Source organism: Camelus dromedarius, chromosome 34 (genome assembly GCF_036321535.1).
Source record: "Camelus dromedarius isolate mCamDro1 chromosome 34, mCamDro1.pat, whole genome shotgun sequence".
NCBI classification, from domain to species: domain Eukaryota; kingdom Metazoa; phylum Chordata; class Mammalia; order Artiodactyla; family Camelidae; genus Camelus; species Camelus dromedarius.
The window spans coordinates 16,979,103-17,003,144 of NC_087469.1; the positions used below are offsets into that span (position 1 = coordinate 16,979,103).

The 24,042-nt window shown below is 42.7% G+C and overlaps 1 protein-coding gene and 1 long non-coding RNA gene across 2 annotated transcripts in view; one reads left to right on the plus strand and one right to left on the minus strand.

The window, feature by feature from the left end:
- Window positions 1-20,084, minus strand: part of ARHGAP32 (Rho GTPase activating protein 32) — a 174,967-nt gene extending 154,883 nt beyond the window's left edge. The window contains exon 1 of the mRNA XM_064482217.1: window positions 19,702-20,084. The gene's annotated coding sequence lies outside the window, so the exon portion shown is untranslated. The remainder of the gene's footprint in view (window positions 1-19,701) is intronic.
- A 317-nt stretch (window positions 20,085-20,401) lies between these two features.
- On the plus strand, window positions 20,402-22,374 carry LOC116150123 (uncharacterized). Its single transcript, XR_010379003.1, has 3 exons — window positions 20,402-20,678; window positions 21,850-21,942; window positions 22,089-22,374. It is a non-coding gene; the product is annotated as an uncharacterized LOC116150123 (long non-coding RNA).
- The last annotated feature ends 1,668 nt before the right edge of the window (window positions 22,375-24,042 follow it).

Here is a 24,042-nt window from a genome sequence, read left to right on the forward strand (position 1 = left end):
TCCTGCTTTTTATCCCCAGCCAGCCCCTTCCTACCTCATTCTCTTTCAGCTATCCCGTTCCCTTCACAGCCACCGGCCCCTCTTTCTACATGCCCACCTTGATGAGGAGTTGGTCTCCAGGAAAGCCAACCCCTAGAGGCCATGCTCATCTTAGGCAATTTAAATAGGCCTAAAAAAAAGTCTGAAGAACTTCTGGCAATAAACTGTTGTATTTCACAAGAGTAGCTGATAAACCAAGACTCAATGCTAAATCTTCTAAGCAATTTTTCATGTAAGTGTAATGAACAAAATTCTCCAAGTATCAATCAGTTAAGGATTTACGTTAAACTCCTGGTAAATCAGGATTCTAATATAACATAAATGTATTTAGAAGAGTTGCTAAAAAGTCAATCATTTTTCTTATAACTACCATACTAATTTTTCCCACCCTAACTCTTTTCACTCACAAAGACAAAGCTCCTCCTGAAGTCAGACACTCAATCTTAATGACTCCAGTTAAGCAATATGACCACACATATTATTACGTATAAACCAAATCATGGTGCTGACCACTGATCAGAAAGAGAACTACCTAAATGTATATGAAAAGAAATACACAAATGTGCATCCACTATAGAAAACAGTATGGAGATTCCTTAAAAAACTAAAAATAGAGTTACCATGTGATCCAGCAACCCTATTCCTGGGCACATATCTGGAAAAGATAAAAACTCTAATTTGAAAAGATACATGCACCTCAATTTTCACAGCAGCCCTACATACAATAGCCAAGACATGGAAGTAACCTAAATGTCCAGCAACAGATGACTGGATGAAGAAGATGTGGTATATATACACAATGGAATATTCTGAGTCATAAAAAGAGAATGAAATATTGCCATTTGCAGCAACATCGATGGACCTAGAAATTATCATACTAAGTGAAGTTAACTCAAAGACAAATATTACATCACTTTCATGTGGAATCTAAAAAATAATACAAATGAACTTATTTACAAAACAGACTCACAGACATAGAAAACAATCTAATGGTTACCAAAGGGAAGGGGGGGGCAGGGATAAATTAGGAGTGTGGGATTAACAGATACACACTACTATATATAAAACAGATAAACAAGGATTTACTGTATAGCACAGGGAACTATGTTCAAGATGTTGTAATAACCTATAATGGAAAAGAATCTGAAAAAGAATCTGAAACACTCTGCTGTACACCTGAAACTAACAAACTATTGTAAATCAACTGTACTTCAATTTAAAAAATTAAAAATAAATTTTAAAAAAGAAATGCACAAGCACATTACTGATGGGAAGCACATGCTCTATTTAACAGTAAGTGCATTAATTTCAAATACAAACTTCTTGCTTTATTAATCACGGGTAAGAGAGATATGCAACAATATAAGCCAGAGCCAGATTTTTCTTCAAAATGGTAATACTAATAGTATTGATTCCTCAAACTTTCCAAGGACAAGATTTGAAAAAAACTCTGTTATCTGAGCCCAGTTTGAGGGCTGGCTAGTGTAACCAAGAGAAGTAATTCAAAGGCTGGACTACTCTATATCTGCAAAACAGATGCTATGTTCATGATATTCTCATGTTGTGATATGTTACCAGATTTTTATCAATCACCTTGGAAGAAAGAAAAAAAAAGTAAGACTCCCACAAATGCCATTATTCCTACTTTCTCACATAGAAAACAATACTTTTCCTGTGGATTTATTAACTCACTCATTCATTTGACAAATATTTATGGATTTCACTGTCTCAATAATGCCCAACCTTTAAGCAATGTAAAAAGAAAGCTAAGGAATTAGTGTGACCCAGATACAAAAGGACTTTTCAACCAGAAAAGCTGAAGGATAGCTTTTAAAAAGAAGATAGCAAGAACTGCAGAGGAAGAAACCGCAAACGTCCAGCAGCCTTAGTGCATAAAACGACGGTAACTAACGCTGCCGTTTTCCTGAGTGGAGACAGTATCCTTACAGAGACGATCACTTTGAAATATGAACATCTGATTAGACTTGGCTGTGTGGACATGAGAGTCTTCTGAGACTAATAAGAATTTCTTCCAATTAAGCTTTTTGTTGTTTGGACTTTTTGCTTTTTTGTTTTTCTGGAGGACGGTCATTCAATAATTCCATAGAAAGCCAGGGAAAAGCACATCCCAAGTCTACTGGCAACTTTTCCCATCCTCAAACAATTCCTCGTTCAGATGCACAGCCACAGGAGTTCAAAGGTCACTGGCGTCTTTGTACTCAGTTCCATGGTAGTTACAAACAAACTTTTGTCCCCATTCCATCAGTGACAGGGGCTGCAACAACTACACTGACCAAACTTTTACATCTGAGGCCTGCATGTGCATTACTTAACTGAAGGGCCATAGTATTTCATTTACACTTCAGCCTTAAATTATTAAATCTCTTTTGTGAAATAAAATAATTTATTTACCTGGTCATAAATGAATGTTGATTCTAGCCAAGCACAAAGAACATCACTGGCAGTAATGGTCTTATGATTTCTTGTCAGAATCATCATACTTCTTAAAACATGACTTTGTAAAGCTTGTGCTAAAGACTGTTTTTCAGGGTTTTTCTCATCCCTGTTGGCTTTTCTCTATTTTAAATCATACATGATAAAAAGTGGAGAAATATATTATGGGATTTTATACAGAGCTGTAAATCCAAAAGTTCTTTCTAAAATGTTACAGTAAATATATCTAAATAAGAAATCTCGAAGTTATAAAATGTATTTTTAAAATAGAAAAGAGTCTAAAAAACATGTATTAGTAAAAATAATATAAATGTAGTATTATAATTTAGAATACAAGTAATTTAACCTTTATATACTTTAACAACCCTTCAAGCATAAAAGTCATTTATTAAAACTCTCCATTTAAACCAATTTTTAAATAAATTCCTACTATTTTCATGTGCTAACAGCAACCTTCAAAATCTATTCATACAATAAAATTCTGTTATTATAGTTAAATAATTAATCAAAAAATAATTACCCCAAAAATTAACTAATAAGTAATCAAAAAGGAATCACATAAGCATCTTTGAAATAAAATTTTAGCAGCAGAGCCAAGAACTAAATGAACACAAATCAGCTGCTGAGATGCCAAGAGGACTTGGCCTGTACAGAGATGAGAGACAGATTCCTCCACACAGAAAACTTTCCATATCTGATTCTAACTAAGGGAAATGCTTCTGGAAGGTTGAAATACTTCTTAAAATTTACTGAGACACCAACAGTGCGCTAAAAACCATACTCCTCAGAGCAAATGGGTTCAATCTCATATCTTTCTTTATTTTAATGAGCATACAGTAGAAAGGAATACAGCTAAAGAAGCAAGAAACAAAATGCAAATAACAACGCCCATAGGAATACAGAAATACTGTTGAAACAGCATAATCTGGCTTTGGACAAGGCTAAACAAATGAAAGGGATCTAAGGTAAAGGAAAAGTTACTCCAGAGTTTCTTGCATAAACTTTGGTAAATGAGAAATAATTCTAAACCACTAGTGCCTTTATAGGCTTATTGAACCAAGAGATTCTTTTTTCCTACTTCTACTGAAGTCCATAATCCTAAATCCCTCACGTTCACCGAGGCACTATTCACAGCAGCCAAGACATGAAGAGAGCCTGAGTGTCCATCGATGGATGAATGAACAGACAACGTGGGGTGGCTGTTGGGGGGGTAGGGGGTGTGTACAGAACAGAATATTACTTGGTCATAAAAAAATATAAAAGGAAATCTTGCCTTTTGTGACAATATGGATGGACCTTAACAAATACTGTAAGTTCTCATTTGTATGTGGAACCCAAAAGAGCCAAATTCATAGAAATAGAAAGTAGAATGTGGCTGCCATGGGATCGGGTGGGGGAAACTGGGAGATACTGGTCAAAGGGTACAAACTTCCAGCTATAAAACAAGTGTAAATGTTCTGGGGATCTAACGTACAGCATGATGATTGCATTTAACAATATGGATTATACACTTGAAAGATATTAAAAGAGTAGATCTTAAATGTTATCATCACACCCAAAAAAACGATAACTGTGTGAGGGTACAGAGACATTAACTAACCTTACTGTGGTACTTATTTTGCAATATATACTGTATCAAATTATGAGGTTGTACATCTTAAACTTATATATGTTACATGTCAACAATATCTCAATAAAAATGGACAGAGGGAAAGGTTTTTAAAAAAAAGGAGTATAAAAGACAGTGAACAAAAACAAAAAAATAAATAAACCCACCTTTTCAACACTTGCATTATACATCCTAAATAGTAGTTCTCACTGTTGCTAAATTTAAATTATCGCCCAGCTACAGCAATCTTCAAGTATCTTGAGCTCTGCAAAATTACTTAATGCTACTGCACAATAATGAGGTAATGATTACAGCTTTAAAAAACAGTGTATTTCATTAGAAATACAGTAAATTTGTGGGAGATCTTTTTCCACTAGGAAAAAGAACTTCTTGAAAAAAAGAACAATTTGTTTCTCGAAGACCTTACTTTACCTAAGAATGCTAAAACCCAAAATTACTATCTTCCATTACAATGTTAACAAATGCTGCTGACACACTTAAAATAAAATCTCAAAGAATAAAATTCTTCCAACTACAAAAATTCTGGTATCTTTATCAACTTCAGTCTCTTAAAATACAAGATGTAAATTGGCCTTAAGTTTAAACCACTTTAGGACACACAGGAAAATGAGGTGTCTTTTGACACCTATCGTTAGATCCTTAGTACACATATGAAAATAAGTGTCTGGGCTAGTTGTTAGGCTATTAAATTAGCCCCACATCTCAGCAGTACAGAAGTCAAGACTTTCTCATATTTACCTCTCTTACTCTGCACGGAGAAAAACGGTTCTCCATTATCACAAGTTGAACCTCAAAGATACTAAATGAGCTAGTGTTTGTCACACTGACATCCATGGGAGAGCTTCAGGCATCTGCAAACATTTGAATTGAAAGTGTTCCCACACATCATTACCTATTTTTGAAACTGTAAAAGTTTGTAAAATTTTTTAAACCATAATACATTTATGTTTTCGACACAGTGGAAACCAGAAATGCAGGATCTTGTGTTATCAACAACTAGCAAAGAAAAAAAAAAAGGTAAATATTATACACATTGATTTTTTTAGATGAATAGATAGTAACAAAATACTAATGATCAGTAGAAACACTGGGGGTCCACCTATGATTTTGTTTGAGGGGGTAAAAAAGGGTTGTGTTGCTAAAAAGAAAATTTGAAAAATCACTGGCATACTGCATGGAGTTGGCAACCTATCAGAACTGGGGTGCAGAGTTACTGACACTTAATTCTTCTAGGAGAAGACTACAACATAAAAAAGACCTCACAACCCTAAGAACCTCCTTCATTGTACTATACCAACTACAATTACTTTGGGCTTAACTAATTCTTTTTTAAAATGTGTTAATATTGCCTATCAGTCACACCTCAATGTCAATCACCTCAACTATAAAATCAGTATGAGTAGTTGCGTATACGTGCAAGTAATTTTCAACAAGGGTACCAAGACCATTCAGTTGGAAAAGGACAGTCTTTTCAACAATGGAATTGGGACACTGGATACCTACACACACACACAAAAAAAAAAAAATCACTGGACACATACCTTATTCAATATAGAAAAATTAACTCAAACTGGACCAACGAGCCAAACAAAAGAGCTAAAACTATAAAACTCTTAGAAGGAAACATAACCAAAAAACTTCATGACACTGGATTTGGCAGTTTTTTTGGATATGACACCAAAAGCACAGGCAACAAAAGACAAAATAGAAAAGCTGGACTTCATCACAATTAAACACTTTAGTACATCAAAGAACACCACCAACAGAGTGAAAAGGCAACCCACAGAATGGAAGAAAATACTTGAAATCATGTATCTGGTAAGAGACTGATATCCAGAATATAGAAGAACAGCAACAAAAAAAAAACCTGGTTTTAAAAAATAGACAAAGGTCTTGAACAGACACTTCTCCAAAGATGCTAGAAAAATCGCCATCAAGTATATGAAAAAATGCTCAACGCCACGATCAGTAAGAATGCAAATCAAAACCACAATGAGATATCACTTCACATCCATTAGGATGGCTCCTAGCAAAAGGAAAAAAAAGAGAGAATTATAAGAGCTGATGAGGATGTGGAGAAACTGAACACTTGTGCACTGCTGGTGGGAATGTAAAATGGTACAGCTGCCGTGGAAAACAGTGTGGTAGTTCCTCAGAAAGTTAGAAATTACCAAACAATCCAGCAATTTTACATTTGCATATATATTCAAAACAACTGGAAGTGGGATCTCAAAGAGATAATCTGCCACCCATGTTTGCAGCAGCACTATTCACCACAGCCGAGAGACAGAAGCAACCCAAGTGTCCATCAATGGATGAACAGATAAACAAAATGTAATACATACATACAGCGGAATTTTTTATTTTTTATTGAAATATAGTTGATTTACAAAGTTGTGTTAGTTTCTGGTATATAGCAGTGTGATTCAGTTATACATATGTATTATTTCCCATCATGATTCATTACAGGATATTGACTATAGATACACAGTAGGACCTTGTCATTTATCTATGGTCTATCTAGTAGTGTGTATCTGCTAACTCCAAACTCCTAATTTATGCATACATAAACTCATAATTTATATATAAATGGGATATTATTCAGTCTTAAAATGGAAGGAAATCTTGTCACATGTTACATGGTTGAACCCTGAGGACATTACATTAAGTGAAATGAGTCAGTCACAAAAAGACAGATAGTGTATGACGCCACTATTATGAGGTATCTAAAGTAGTCAAATTCATAGAAACGGAAAGTAGAATGGTGGGTACCAGGGGCTGCAGGGAGTGGAAACGAGCTGCTGTGTAACAGACTATTGGTTCTGCGGGATGAAAAAGTTCTAGAGATCTGCTTCACGACAATGTGAATATACTTAAAACTACTGAACACCTAAAAATGGTTAAGATAGTAAATCCTGTTATGTAAATTTTACCACAATAAAAAAATTAGCACGAGTAACTGTTTTATGGGGCAACTGTGATGATAAACCGCATAATACATGCGGGGGGGCCCAGAGCAGCTCCTGGCATATCAAAAATAAGTAAATGCTGGCAGTAACAGTAGCTACTGATCATATTAATAAGACAGATCTGTATCATTTAGTGAAACTAAATCATGAATTGAAGATTATAAAAAAGCTTTCCTTGAAAACCAAGCAAGAGAGTTTGCTAAGTATAGCAGCGAGAACATTTAATAAGTATAGTAGGAACAGGGAACCTCTGATGGTTCTTGATCCATTAGAGTAAACACAACAAAACTTACGTTTAAGGAGGTGGGTATGACAACCAGATCAAACACAAAGTCAAGTCTGGGAGAAGTAACACAAAGACATTGAGGAAAGTGCTACAGCGATGTTCCAGTCATGACCTGGAACTCAAAAACAAGGGAAAAGAGAACTTGTATTAGAATGCTAGGCAACTACCCTTCAAATCTGTGCTTCAACCAATAAACACACCTCCTCATAGAAGCTATGTTGGTTAGCAGTCAATACCCAAAAGCCAACTTAGTTGCATGTATTTCACAAGTTTCATCCCTATCACAAGTTCTAATAAAAATAAACATTAATTATAAAAAGCCTAACCCTTCACCACTCAGAAAGCCTTTACCATTAAATCCTGGATCATCTAGAAGCAACAGAGTTGAAATGAATGAACATCATTCTCTGCTCTCATTGACAACCTGTTCCCAAGTAGGGAGAAAGACAAATTATCTCTCACACATTCTATTACCTATCACCATGATAAATACACCAACACACAAAGTAAAACCCTGATTACTTAAAACCCTTAGAGCAGGGTTCCTCAACTTGGCACTACTGGCCTTTCAACCAGATTGGGGGGCAGGGCGAGGGAGAGTCCTGTGCATGAGTAACAGAGAATTAGTTATTCTAAATGTAAGAATATGAATCTTGGAAACAGTCCTTTCTCAGCTCAAGTTAAATGTTTAGAAATCATTTCACATCAGTACAGAGTAGTAATGAGGAAAAGCACAGGTACCCTGAGGTCAAACGGGCCTTGATTTGAATTCAGAATCAATCCACCACTTATGTAATTTGAGCAAGTGACCACATATTTCTGAGGTTTAAATAAAATAACATTTGTAAAGATCAATACAAAATGGGCATTAAATAAAAAGGGAAGTGAATTTACATTTATATGCCAGAACGTTCTTATTATAACTGGTTTATGAAAGAAATACTTCTAAAATGTATTATATATTTTCCTGCTTTAATGTAATCTAACCTTTTATAAACAACCTGGAGGTGTCTTTTAATGGTTAAAGCACAGATTTGAAGGATGGCTGCTTAGCATTCTAATATAAGCTCTCTGTTCCCTTGGTTTTGAGTTTCAAACACATTGACCATTTCAGACAAACATCACTAAAATAACTAAATATGACACTAATCTAGGGAAGGGAGCTATCAAAGTGGGTAACACAAATCAAGTTTCAAGATGCTGGATCAATTATCTGAATCACATAAAAATGGTACCATTTAGTAAGGATTGAATGCAAAGCTGAGTCTTTCGGTTAAAAAGCAACAATAATGGGTGACAACATAAAGGTGGAATAGAAAAACTCTGAAAAATGTAATTGCCTGCGTGCCCTAATGAACCAGATATGATAGGCTGTCCAAAAAACCACAAAGGTACAAGAAAACCAATTTGGGTTAATAGAGAGAATACACCAAAATAAGAGACAGAAGAATGGAGTTCTCATTTCAACTGCCCTACTTGAGCGAGAATATGGAGCTAGATTAAGCCACTTGACCTGGATCTACAGCCTCATTAATAAGAAGGGCACCAACCTACTCTGACACCTCCAACACTGTCTGGAGGACCCAACACTGATGGCTGATAAAAAATGCTCTCAAAGCTGAATGTAACACCTTAAATCATGACACCTGCAGGGTCACCATGTAACAGTCTAGAGCAGGGTCTCCCAATCTTTTGCACTTAGGACATATACATAAAGCTCTGGTCCAGGCACACTGGAGGAAGCCACAGTGCTGGTGGCCAAGGGTGATCAGCCAGAAGCTCCTGCCACTCCGTCACTGACAATCCTCTCTGAGGACTAAGGAGGTCAGTATCTCTGCCCCACCTGCAACACATTCAGAACATCAGCTGGCACCCCGGTTAGGAAGCTCCAGATAAAATGCGATGTCTAAGCTGGAGCACTGTAAGAGGGAATTTAATTTTTTCCACAATAACCAGCTCTAGAAAAAAGAATCAAGACCAGAGTCTGACACGACAGAACAGCGCTACCTTTGATCTAAGCAACGGGGCCTGTCCCAGGCCGGGATCTTTGCAGGACCATGCACTGGCCTCCCTCTCCACCTTGACCATGTGGCCAGTTGTTCTCAGGACCTAAAAGGTATGCCCAACTGCAGCCTACACATCCCAGCCCTCAACCTGCCAGGACCCCAGAATTCCCTGCCTACTGCTAGGGTTTGCTCAGACCTCTTCCCTGAGCAGATGCTCCCAAGGGCAGGTGACCCCCTGCCAACAGCATTTCCATCCCTAGGCCCAAAGAATGATCAAAGAGCTGCTGTCTGAAGGGTGTACGGGGATGCACAGGCTCGAGCGCCCACATATGTGCACATGCAGGAAGCCCCTCGTGCGAGGAGCCTGGAGTGAGCCGGGGACCTTGCACTACAGGCTGGTTCTTTGCCCTTTACTACGTTCTGGAGTAGAACTCAGAGGAATCTGAGAGTTCACTGTTTGACTCTGATTTAGGTCATTATGAAGTTTTCTTTTTAAGGTAGGTAATGGAACATCTTTATCAATTAGCTTGATTAATAACTCGTAAATGTTTAGACATATGGCATGTGGCCTTCCATTTGTATTCTTGCCCGGAGTCCCAAAAACGTTGGGGATGGGCCTGGAAAAGGATCTAAAAACCTTATCATAGGAGGAACACTAGAAAATGAGCACACTTAGCCTGGAAAGAGAAAAGGCTGGCAGGAGGATCAAAGGACCAGCCACTTCTCACATGAAAGCTAAAGGCCATCGTGTGAAACACAGAGCAGGTCTTTGTGGTGCTGGAAATGCAGGCAGGTACATTCCACTCTAACAAACAACAGTCCCTATAATGAGGAATTTTAAACAATAAGAACTCATTTTAAAAAGAGTCCGGCTGTCAGGTGAGTAACTGAGTTTTCAGACACTGAAAATACAGAAGCAGAGGCTATGTGCTTATCTTCCAAGGATAACGCGGAAGGAACTCTGGCCCTGGGATGAGGTAAGACCACACATTACCTAGAGGCCTACGTACCTGCAGTATGAACACGCAGCTCTACGTGCAGAGATAAGTGGTAGGAGACACAAGGCAAAATGGAAATTAAGCCCTCGGGTAACCTTTCTCTATTAACAAGTCCCTGCTGTCAGCTTACTCTTGCCATTTGCCTTCTCATAAAAATGGAGGTGAATTCCTCCGTTCTACAAAATTAATTACATAAGACTAAAGCAGCCTTGTCTCAGGGATTTTTCCATCCTTCAGAAAACCATAACCTTCCCTGCTGCTTCCAGGATCCTCTGATTTATCATTATCACTGAAAAGCTTGTCTTCCATTCCCATGATGGATGGCACCTCTCTGTCATCAACAAATACACATTAAATAGGAATGCAGAGGGTACAGCACATACCTAGACAGAGTCCGTGCACCTCAAATAGCTTGCAGAGAAAGGGATTATAAATTTAAAACTTAAGCAAATAAATAAAAACTAATAGGAAGAAAATAAATGATGCTTTGCTTTCCCCTGGGGGAAATAAAAAAGAAATGAGACAATATAGAAGAAATGAGACAACACGGAAAGACTGGGGTACTGAATGCATATAGGTAACCACAGCAGCATCTCTAGGGTAGAAGACGGCAGTCACAGGAAGGTCGGAAGGAAATGCATTCTAAACAAAAGGAACAGCAATTATAAACCCCTGGAAAGGTACAGGCTCAGCTTGTTCAAGGGATAAAAAAGAACATCCCCCACAACACACCTATCAGAAGGGCCAAACTCCAGAACGCTTAGCCCACCTGATGCAGGCAAGGATGTGGAACAACAGGGACTCCCACTCATCACTGGTGGGAATGCATCCGCTCTGGAAAATAGTTTGGCGGTTTCTTACAAAGCAAAACATACACTTACCATACAATCCAGCAATCACACTCCTTGGTATTCACCCAAATGAGTTGAAAACTTATGTCCACAAAAAACGTGCACACAGACTTTTATAGTAATTTTATTCATAACTATCAAAACTTGGAAGTCACCAAGATGTCCTTCAGCAGATGAATGGATAAACTGGTCCATCTAGACAATGGAATATTATTCAGTGCTAAAAAGAAATGAGCTATCAAACCATGAAAAGACATGAAAGAAACTTAAACACACGTCACTAAGTGAAAGAAGCCAATCTGAAAAAGCTACATATTGTATGGTTCCAACTATATGACATTCTGGAAATGGCAAAACTATAGAGCCATTAAACAGACCATGGGCAGCAAAAAGGACAGGGGATGGGGGAAGAGGAGGGATGAGGGATGGGTCAGCAAAGCACAGCGGATTTCCAGGCCAGTGAAACTGCTCTGTATGATACTATCATAGTGGATGTACGTCACTACAAATTTGTCCAGACCCACAGAATGTACAACAGCAATGAACCCTAATAGAACCAGGGACTGCGGCTGATAGCGGCCTGTTACTGCAGGCTCATCAGCTGTAACAGACGCACGACTCAGGTGGGGAATGTCGACAGCATGGGAGGCTGCGCCTATGTGGGGGCAGGCAGTATTCGGGAAATAAATCTCTGTACCTTCTGCTCAATTTTGCTGTGAACCTAAAAGTGCTCAAAATATAAAGTCTATAAAAAAAAAAAAGAAGAAGAAGAAGAAGATCATTGAGACTGCAGCCCAGGGAACAAAGAGGAGAACTGAGGAAGACGAGGCTGGAGAGGGAGCCAGCAGCCAGGCCACACACCACAGACGTTTCGGACTACATTCCTGTCCGCTGTGGGGCTGCCCTGAGCGCTGCAGGACACCCAGCAGCATCCCTGGCCTCTCCCCACTAGAGGACAGCAGCACGCCCCACCACCACCCGACCCCCTATCCTGCCCACCAGCAATGGCCGCAGACACTGCCAACTGTCCTTTAAGGGCAAAATCTTCCCTGACTGAAAATCCTGATACAGGGCCTCCTAAGTGGCCACGGTGGAGGTTTGTTGCCATAATAAAAACTTTTTCAGCTTCAGTGTTAAGTGTACTGGAAAGCCAGTACACAGATGATATGATGTGACTGACACGTGACATTATTTTTTGCTCCTGTGTATAGGACAGGGAGTCGAGGCAGTAAAGTCTGCTGGCAGTTTTCCAGGGCAGGAAGGCTATTAGCCCAGGTTTTAACAGTGTAAAAAAACCGACTGGATATCGTCAAGTCCAGTTTATATTCTGAAGGCGGAGCTGACAGGACCCAATATGAGATGAGAAGGAAAAACCCGGAGGCCGACTCCCGGGGTTTTGGGCTGCACGACTGCGCAGACGGAGCCACTTCACCCGAGACAGCGAAGACCTGGGAGAGGTGGAGGGGGAAGTAAATGAAAGAAAGAGTAATTCATAGTCCTGCCCTGTTCATGTCACATTTGAAGTGTCTATTAGACATCCAAGTGGAGGAATGGGGTGAGATGAGTCCAGAGAAGAATGGAAAAAGAAATCAGCAGTAAAAATAGGAATTTGAGCCCCTCAGTATAAATGGTACCTGAAACCATGAAAATGGATGAACTCACCTGAGGAGAGCCCAGGGACAATTTCAGAGTTGGGGGCAGATAAGAAAGTAGACATAAGCTGAAAAAAGACACAGACAGTGAGGAGCTAAGAGGTCACAGAAAGTAGTCGGCCGATGTAAAATGCTGGTGAGACACCAGTTAACACACAGACACTGAACTGATCATTGGCTTTGACACGATACAGGTCACGGCAGCCTTGATTAAGAACAGTTTCAGTGAGTGGTGGAAAAAGAGCTCAAATGGATCAGGCCAAAGAGAGAAAAGGTGGTAAGGAAGCAGACATGCAAACATAAACGTGTGCTGCAAAAGGGAACAAAGAAGTTGGGCAGCAGCTACAGAGAATCATAAGGTGGAGGAGAGGGTGGTTTAACAGGAGGTGGTTTACTCAGTAAGACACTGGCAGCCCCAACAAGGCAGAAGTTTACTCCTCTGACTTGCCCACACAAGGACAAACGAGCAGTAATAGATGGCTCTGCTCCACGAGGTCACCCAAGGATCCAACTTATTGACTCATCCACCCCCACAGTGCCGCGCTCACCTGCAAGGCTGCATAACATGAACCAGCACTACATTCTCCCCGCAAAAGGGGCAAGAGGACGCAGAGGACAACCTGCTTTCCTTTCTAAGGTCGTGACTCAGAAATCACACACATCACTTCTGGTCATAACCATTTAGCCAAAATGTCATCATGTGGCCACGACCAGCTGAAAGAGGGAGGCTGGGAAGTGCAGTCTAGTTGGGCATCCGGGTGCCAGATAAAGCTTGAGGGCTCTATCTCTGAAATGAAGCTGCAGAGAATGGCATTTGGTGAACAATTAATCATCACTGCTGCAAGTAACACAGGGCATGTCTGCACACTAAGAATGATCATTTAAGGGAAAAATCACTGCAGGAGTGAAGGCCTTAAGCAGGAAAAAAGTGAATGAGATCCAGGGCAGATTTATTGCCCCAGAAGCAGTCACTTTGGTCCCTAGTCACTTCTCACCCCCTTGACTTTTCAGAAGAAACACTGTCCCTTGAATGCATTTCCAGCACATTAAAGTAACCCTTTCCTTCCATCTAGTAAATCAAGCAACTACACAGAATGAGTATAAAAATCTAGCCCAGAATGGGCAGTCCTCACTTGAGCTGTCTTCTAAGAGGCTGATTCAAAGATGCTGTTTCTCTGTCAAAGAGAATATGACCAAATTTCAGAGCTAGAGGCAGTCCACAAAGCTCACTTTACAAGTGTTCGAGGCCACGAGGCCACAAAGTGTCCTCCCCAAGAGTACACCCAGTCCTCGAACTGCCAGGTCAAGGATCATCCCACTCTTCCCTCATCTACTCTTTCATGATACTCTTTTTCACAATACAGGTTATCTTCCCAAAGGAATGAACACTTCCTAAGGCAGAGACTCAATGCCACCTTGTTCTGTATCTGTTTTTCACTGCGTTTAGCATGATGCAAAATACTTACTTGTAGTCAGTGGGTACTTTTCGTTTCACTGATAAAGAGGTTTGGTTTCCCGCATCCTACCGGAACTAGGACTGCTACTGCATCTGGAAGACCAGTGGGTGTCAGCTCTTCCTCAGACAGAAGGTCAATGCGAACTGGGCAAGTACAGAGGATGGTCCCTACTTTAAAAAAAAAAAATCAGAGAATCATGGAATTTTGGAGCAAGTAAAGATCTTATAGAACTCTAGTCTGACGCCCTCATCATGGATATAAGGAAAATGAGGTTCAGAGAGATGAATTACCTGCCCAGTCACAGACTACTTACACAGAGCCAAGACAAGAACCCAGGACCTCTGACTTCAAGCTCAAATCTCCTTTCTCTGTTACAGCGTTTTCATCTGTACTTAACATACGGGGGAATTACTAAACTTCACATCATATGTTCTTCAAAACTGTTGAAAATGCTACTCATCTTAGGAGTCTTTTTACCACATCACATCTCTTACCAATAAAAAGAGGAACAGGAATTACTGTTTCCGTCCTATATACAAGGGAATAAAAACAGTGCAGTCAAATGGTCTGCCCAAGACCAGAAGGCTGAATCCCAGATAATAAAGATGACTATTTTAAGAGCAAATGAATGGAAAATCCACTTTAGAATTCTTTCCCAGAATGTGGCACCTATCTTTCCTGACAGAGACGATGTAAACATATCACAGCGATCCCACAAGGCATGGGTCGCACAAGCTTTTCCTCTCAAAGCCTTTCATCTCCACAGCCACCAATACTATTATGTATTATGAGCCACGGTATAAAATCAAGCAGTAAATGGACATGTGATCGTAAGCCAGACAACAGGTCTCCCTGAAAACCAGAATCCTACTTCCATTCTGAACATTCTGGTTCAAGTATTTCTTATGAGAAATTAAACCAAACATCTCATTTCTCATTTCATTTTACCTTCTTAAAACAACCTTTTAAATATCAGGGCGGCCCCGTGTCCAGGTACACTGTGAAACTATAAACATCTATTTCACTAAATTTTTACATTCTAGTACTGGAGGAATATCCCCTCTCAATCTTCACCCCTTCGAGTAGGAAACCTCTGGTTGGTTTTGTTGTTTACATGCTTTAGCCTCAAAAGAACACAGTCTCCTCCTGACAGTGGGTCTTCTCTACACCGCTGCCCCCTGCAAGGCGCTGCCATCAGCCCTGCGGTGTGGTTTCCCAGGGGCTGCTGCGCTGCGGCCTGAGGAAAGGCCCGGTGCCTCCATCCCCACGCTCCACCGAGGACAGCATGGGACACTCACACCCTCCCACGTCACCCCTGGGCCATCCCACAGCATGTAAGCAACATCCAAGGCGTGATACTGCGCAATCTGTAGGACGGCAAGAGCCACAGCGGCCCCACCTCTGTTTTGTCTGACTCAGAACAATGATGTTTGTTTATTTGCGCACTCTTAGTTTGGGATGAATGTTAAATAAACCAGCGCTTGAAATTAAGCAGCACATCCAATTTATCAATTGTAAGATAACTTAAACCAAACACTTCAAAAAGCAGCTCAATAGCAAAGCTTCTAGATACTAACCTAGGTCTATCTTTCAAGAAAAAAATAAGCTTTATTATTCCAACTCTGAAAAGGGTAATATAAAGATGCTAATGCAAACCATAAGAAAGACTTAGAGTGTCATATACATTAGAAAGCTGTCTAACCCTGGCCTAATTTAAAGTTTTTCTCATATAACTTTCTTTAAAAAAACAAAAAAAACAAAAAATACCAATACCAAAATAGAAGTATTTAAATTCTTAAACACAGACTAGTACCAAGAAATTATCAAGAACCAGGACCTCTGAAAAACAGCAGAATTATCTTTCTGCCCATCCTTAATCACCTAAATAAGCAAGTGATTAACAAAAATACAGTAAAACATAAGGGAAATTTCTCAAGTTATTCCAATTATCAGCTGTTAACTAAACTAATGGTTTAAGTAAAGGAGAAAATTCAGGAGAACAACTCTTACTATTGAGGCGAAGTGATACACAATATTTTAGGTATACTGTTTATACTAGAATTTACGATCACCAACACCTATGATCTCCTGAGCACTTGCTTTATGCCTACATTGTATGAAGTCTTGGCAGGTATCATTTCATTTAATCATCACCACAACCTACTAAGACACATTCTATTGTTATTCTCTAACTGCACAGGAGGTACCTGAAGCACCAAGATGTTAATTCATTTGTCCAGGATCAAAGTTTGTATCACAGCTGGCATTCAAACACAAGTCTATCCGACTCCAAAGCAAAAACTTAGTACCTTTCCAGGGGTCTTAACCTCTATAAAGCTATGATAGCAAATAACACTTGTGTTAAGTAAAGCAAAAAATTTTAAGTCCTAAATCAAAGGTTGGCAAACTTTTTCTGTAAAGGGCCAGATAAAAAAATTTTTAGGCTTTACAGGTCATGCTGTTCCTGCTGCAAGAAATCAATTCTGCTGTTGTACCGCCAACACAGCCACAGACAGATAATACGTAAAGAGGTGTGACCACCCAACAAAACTTTATGAGCACTGATGTCTGAATTTCATAACTCACATCATGAAATATTCTTTTTTTTTTTAACCATTTAAAAATGTTTAAATCATTCTTAGTTTCACAGGCCATACAAAAAAAAAAACAAGCTGCAGGCCAGACGTAGCCCACATGGTGAATTTTGCCAACATTTGTCCTAAATAATGCAGACAAATATAAAACATTTCTGACTAAACAGCTTTTCTCATAACTCCTAACTTGTAACTGCCTTTAATATTTTTAATTCATACTCTAAAGAAGTTTAAAGTCTCAATAAATTTGAAACCTGTCCAAAATAATCAAAAATTCCAGAGTCCACAACTGTAGATATTACATACGGATTTCCTAAGAATGAGAATCACAAACCTTTGAAGCTCAAAGAGAGCTAACACATTCCCATTCACTATGTGCATTCTTTTTAAATTAATGTTAAGATATTTAAGACAATTAAATACTAAGTTTATAGACAATGACAATAATAGTTCATGTGTATAAGAAGTATTACAAAGCATTTCCACATGCTTTCTCTCATCTAATCCTTCCTCTATAAGGAAGATAATGCAAGCCCTCTCATTCCCATTTTACACATAAAGAAAACAAGCCAAGAAATGCAAATAACTTGCCCAAAGAAGGGCCCAGGCCACACAACTTCTAAGTGGCAGAAATGCAACCACAACCAAATTTCAAGTCCTTGCTGCCTCTTAACTACTTCCACGGACATCAAATTTCACATGAATGGGTTCAACCATAAACATTTTTAAACATATTAGTCATAGTTTTTAAAATACAGTGCCAGTGTTTAGTTCATTTCATTCCATTTTTCTTCTGCTACCACCATCTTCTGAAGAAAGCAGCTGCTACTCCATGGTATTTCTTAAAGGCATTTACAGTCAATAATAGTGACTCTATGTATGCCGTGCAGGCAACACACCCAGGCCAGCTTGGAAAGGGGAAAGACCGCTGAATAAGTCATCTAAAGAGAAAATAAGGCAAAGAGAGGAAGAAATGGAAGTGAATGTACTGCCATTAAAGTCTCAGTCCAACTGGAGGATAGCCTCTGGTGATTGGAAAATAATGTGGGGGTTAGGAAAGAAAATAGAAGGAACATAACTGCTGGAATTCAAACCAACATCAAAGACTCTAATGACAGTTGAGCCTGCCTGGCTGCTTCTAGGTCTCTCCCCAGAAAACAAAACAGTTACATAACCAAAGAAGGTTCCTCCAACTAGCATTTCCTCTCTGGCCCACTTACACCCTATCGCCCACCTCAGCGCGCACCACCGCACAGTGAACTGGGCTTCCACCCGCGCTGGGGCTGGACAAGTCTCTGTCCAAAGTGCTGCTTTATTCCGCAGACTGCGATAGGGACGATGGTAGGACGATAATCCGCTTCAGCACCGTTCCAACTTCACGCCATTCTAGAGGCAACCTACAAAGCACCACCACACACCCAATTTCAGGAATGAAGGAGACTCCAGATATTCCTGAAAATGGGAATCACAACGTCATAATATCCCATCTTCACGAACAGCCCTATTAAAAAAGAATTCACACCAATGAGCACTTGAAAAACTTTGAGGTCACGTTGTAGCAGCAATTAAAGCTACTATTTCCTTCACTCCAAAGTCCAAGAGGCAAACGTCAAGATTCCCAGTTAGATTTCAATTCACCCAATAACGAAAAACATGAAGGTGAATCGCAACCATCACCACCCAAAAATGTTACAGCAACAAATCCAATTACTGAATCACACTAGCACATTTTCTGGACTCTGAGCCATGGTACTCCGACACCATATGTTTTTTCTTTCTTCCAATAGAAATGTGAATACAGACAACGTTCACAAAAGCAACCAGTGTACCAGAAGTCACTCCCATTCACACCGACTTAAAAGGTCTACATCTGTGCCAAATAAAACTCTGAAAGAATGAAAAATAAAAGAGATGCTGACAACAATGCAACGTGGCCCAGCTACCAGCTACCCATATAGCATCATGCAGTGCTCCAAGCAGTTTAAAAGCAGATTGCAATTCTGCATGCAGATCATAATTATAATTATCCAAATTCTATTTCCTAAAAGATAACTATTAAACCGCATCCCAAGCATCCTGCCGTGGGTCTCCTCCTCCCCTCCACCTCCTTTAAGCTTCAGCAACAGAAGGTGGAGTTATCAAGGGTCCAGAAGTAGACTGAAGCTAAAAAATCAGGTTTGACTTTCTTGCTCTACTGTCTCTTGTGATCTGTGGGCGAAATTTTTTAACATAAATATTTACACAAGTCAACAAAATGAGAAAGGCAAGAAGGGAGGTGGTGGCGGGGGAGTCCAAGGGGGTAGAAAAGCACCAAGTCACCAGCCCCGTCCAATATGCAGCAGCAACTTCAGCCAATTAGGAAGACGAGAGGGAAAACTCCACGGGAGCGCCGGCGAGCACGGCGGGGGGCGGGCACGGCGAGAGCGCCCGTGGGCGGCGCAGGAGAGCGCCCGCGCCCCCGGGACCCCCAGGCCGCCCGGCCCGCGCCTCGGGCCGGGAGCGCTGCAGCAGGCCGGCAACCGCCGGGCCCCGTCCGCCGAGGCCGCGGGGAAGCGGCCCGGCCCGAGCGCGGTCCGCCCCGGGAGGCCGGGGAAGGAGCCCGCGGGGGACGGGGAAACCCGAGATGGCCTTCTAAGAACATTCGATCCCGAACCTGTACTTTAAAAAGAATTCCTCCCGAAAGGCTAGCCAGGCCCCCACAGCCTTCCCCCAAGCGCCTGCCCACGTCACCGGCGCCCCCGGCCCTCCCGCGGCCCCCGCCTTACCGAGCCCCGCGGCCCCGCCGCGCCGCCGCGGCGTCGCTGCGCCCCGCTCGCCGCTCCGTGTCTGCCCTGCGGGGCGCCGGGCCCGACGCCCTCCTCCTCCGCCTCCTCCTCGTCGTCGCCCTCGTCCTCGCCGCCGAGCACCGCCCGCGCGCCGAGCCTAGCGCCTGGCCTCCGAGGGCAGCCGCGGGGGCTCGGCCGGGCGCCCCCCGCGCCAGCGCCTCATCCCGCCGCGCCGCCCCGTCAGGCTCGGGGGCGGGGACGCCGGGCTCCGGGCCGCGGCCTCGGAGTCCCCACCTCCGACACGCACCGCGCTCGCCCTCCCCCGGCGGAGACGGCCCCGGGGACGCGGTCCTCGGGCTCCGAGCCCCTCACCCGCCGTCTTCGGGCCGCCCCCGCAGCGCCCCCTCCCCGCTCGCGGCGCGCGCCCGCCGGAGCCCGCCGCCGGCCGGGCCTCCGCCTCCCGCGCTCCGCCTCCTCCTGCGCCCGCGACGCCCGCAGCGGGGAGAAGAGGCGCGCCGCCGCGGCCGCGGGCACGAGCACGCGCGAGGAGGGCGGGCGGAGCGCGCGCGCGGCCGAGGGCGGCGGGGGCGCGCCCAGGCCTCGCCTGTCGTTGTCCCGGGAGCGCACGTGCGCGGTGGGGGGCGGTGCGGCGAGGGGCGCGCGGCTCGCCCTCTCCGGGGCGCGAGGGCCGCGGGGCGCGGGAAGGGGGCCGAGACGCGTCCTCGGGGGTGCGGGCGAGCTCTGCTGCCTCGGCTTCTGCATCGTGCTGCGGTGCAAAAATACAAAACCTGCCGCAGCAGCGGTACCGCCGGGAAGACATCCTCCGGGACTACGGCAGTGGCGCCTCTCCACTCCCAGCTGACCCCTGGCTGCTGTCACCGCGCGGCGACGGAGAGGAGAGGGGGCGTTGCCCAAGTCAGGAAGCTCCTCGGCTCTCCATCTCTTGCGCATTTTGGTCAAAAAATCAACTCTCACAGGTTATTATTTGGGATCTGGGCCTAAAAGTTCCTTTGGTTGTCTTCTTCATTCAGAGTTAAGGATCAGAAGATGGGAAGTGACCTGGCAAGGGAGAGGAAGGACAAGAAAGGGTGAAAGAGTAACACACCCCTAAGATGCGTGGCTAGGAGACTCGAGAACCCCTGTCTGAGGATGGCACTGCCCTTGGTTCTCCCCCTGTTCTTTTGTTCAGCCTTTAAAGATTGTGCAGCACTTGGACCTGCAACAACCACCCGTGTAACGAACACATCTTGACATTCTACCCTTTACTATTTTGATCTTTTTCTTTTATTCATGTACTTTTCACTGCTGACTCTTTTGGTATCTAAATGTTGGGGATGGGGTTAACCTACGTAATTTAACTGAGTCCTCAAACCTACCCATGCCAAATACTGCACCATCTAATGTCGCTGCAGCGATTCGGGTCCACTCAGCATTTAGTCATTTCAGTGGGAGTCACTGAATATAAAACGTGGCCTTGACCATAGTTAGCAGAATTTTAAGAACACAGACGTGAAGCCGGATTTCACCACATCCTGGAGAGAAATTAGGGAGTGCACATGTACAATAATCTCATTCTTGCCAGATTCATTGTTACTAAAGTTTCTTTAAAGACCGAGATTCTAGATGTTTTGTAGCAGAGGAGGGAAGGGATGTAATAAGATTTGCATAGAGGCACAGACTGAGGTGGAAAAATATAAAGACATGTATTTTGAATCAGTGTATCCCGGTATGGTAGCCACCTACTGGAAACAGGTGCACTGAGGATCTGTAATGGTCTTAGTGGGTACTTACTAAGAGCTGGAGAAACAGCCAGGTGAGTGAGGAAAACCAGAGGTCTGCACCTTCACACCAACCCATAGCTTAAAAATCACTCTCCAAACTGCATCAGCCCCATGGGTTCACTTTTTGACCTTCTGACCAGAGAGCCATCTCTGTCCGAGAGGTCCAAATATGCAGAGAGAGATTCAATAGCTTGTGTTGTTCCTGGGGTTGGTGAGCATTAAATATAAAATCTCCCGTGAGGTCAAGAAGAGGTCAATGTGGGACATTAAACCAAGTCACCGTGGGAAGCGAGTTTTGCCCAAGGCGCTCGTCTGTTGTCTGTTGGCTACTCTCAGCTAAGATAATGACATCCTGTGTTCTTTTCAGAAAGCCTTCACATCCCAGAGTTTTGCCACCACACCCCCAAATTCAGCTGCACTGACCGAATATTAAACGGTTTATGCTCAGCTGGTGAAGAAGGTGAATAAAGGAGCTGGGATCTATGCATCTGTTGCATGACACAGATATTTTACTTCAGAGTCTCAAAACATTTGGGTAAATTCCTCCCTATTGGTATTCTATCTAGTTCAGAGAAAGGACAAATGGACTCCTTCTGTGTGTTCCAGATGTCGGGGGCGTTTGAGCAACACGCGTGCTGATGTTCCTCCCTCTTGTTCGGAGCCAGCACTCCCTCTCCTTGGAAAGAAGCATCCGGATAGCCTATGAATAAGTAGTTATTCTTGCCGAAACTGCAGATGAGCTGCAGGCTGTGGTCTCCGGGCAGCTCTGCAGCCACCTGAACTTGGTGCTTGTGAGTTTCTAACCAGTTACCTCTGTCCTAATAACACCTTTCGTGATTTCATACGTGTATCCTGGTCATTGCAACATCCCCTAATAAAAGAGAAAGCTTGTCTGGCTGGAAGATCATGTTAAATAACTGCGTTTGTTCTAGTTTGATTCAGTATTCTCAAGATGAGGAGCAGAAGGGGAGGGGAAAAGGCCAGTTTCTGCTGTCTCTGAAGCTGTCGGAGGCCTCAGCCTGGCCTCTTTTCCCAACCTGGGCACTGTCGTCTTCCGGACGGCAGCATCTGGGCTCACTCCTGGCATCTCAGATCTGTTGCACTGCAGTCCCCTCCAGGCACTGAAGCCATGTCGCGGTGCAGACAAGTGGAGCCAGCACGGAGGGCTGCACCGCCCGCCTCACCTTGAGTTTTACAGAGAGCCTGGGAATTTCAGCAAGGGGGAGAGAGGAAGCTTATTTTCATCCTCAAACTGAAGGCTCAACAGCTGGCTTGAGAGAAATGAGCTGCTGAAAGCAGGCCAGGCTTAAGAGAGAATTTTTCCAAAGTGACACTTGACATTGCCTTGTTTATTTATTTTTTCTTCCTGGCCAAAAGGCCAGCTCCATATTGTGTCCCCCTTCAACAGGATAATGAAATAGATTTTTGGAAAAGATGTGTTGTCTGTGTGTAGCACTCTCCTAGCTAATCTGGATGCCCCTGGTGTAGCCTCTAAACATTGAAACCTTTACAACCAAAAACTACTATTGGACAACACTTTAGGAAGTGGTCAGTAAGGCTGACTCTCCAGGGCACTCACTGAAATGATAAACTTTCCATCTTCTCTCCTCTCCAGTCACATTTTGGTTCATGAGCCCCTATTACAATAATTTAGAACTTTTGGCTGTTCTCCTACAAAGATTTTTTTTTTCAGTCTTTAAACCTTAACACCAGTTGTGCCATCTACATACCTGCTTTTGAATGTTCAGCCAGAAATTAGCTCCTTTGCTGTCTCCTCCTGGGGGTGGTTCTCCACTTCCAGAATTTGAAATGTTGACTGCCCCAGGGCTCTGACCTTGGTCCTTTCCTATTCTCTTTCTACACCCCCTCCCAGGGCGGTCTCCTCCAGCCCCTGACTTTAAATAGCCTCCACTCACTGATGTATATCTTTCACCCTGACCTCTCACCGGCACTCCGGCTCACACACCCAGCCCTCCTCCGAGGCATCAGTATTTGAATATCTCAAACTTCGTGTGTCCGAAGAAGAACTCTTGACTTGCCATATCAAAAACAAAACCCAAAACTGCTTCCTTCAAGTCTTCCCCTTCTCAGGACAAAAACAACTCTTTCTCTCTAACACCACATTCTTTTTAGCAGGAAAAATCCTTCCACCTCTACCTTCAAAACATATACTGAATCCAATCTCTTCCCTCTCTTCTAACTGCTGACACCCATGTTTGCCCCCCTGAAACCTCTACCCTGGGTGACTAACTGGCCTCCGGCTTCCTTTCTTACCCCTCTGTGGTCTGGTCTCAAATAAGCAACTAGAGAATTTCTTTTAAAACATTAGTACAATGTCATTCTCCTTGCTCAGAACTCTTCAGTGCTCTGTGCTTCTAATTACACTACAATAAAATCCAAAGTCCTTTCCCCAGCCTCGCCAGTCCCTTCTGCCACTATTCGCCTCTCCAGCCTTTACCTCTTAACCTTCGCTCTGCTCCAGCTATGTGGCCGGCCTCCAACTATCCCTTAAACTAGGCAGAACCACCTCTTCCTGGCTCTTCAATTAACCTTCTCAACT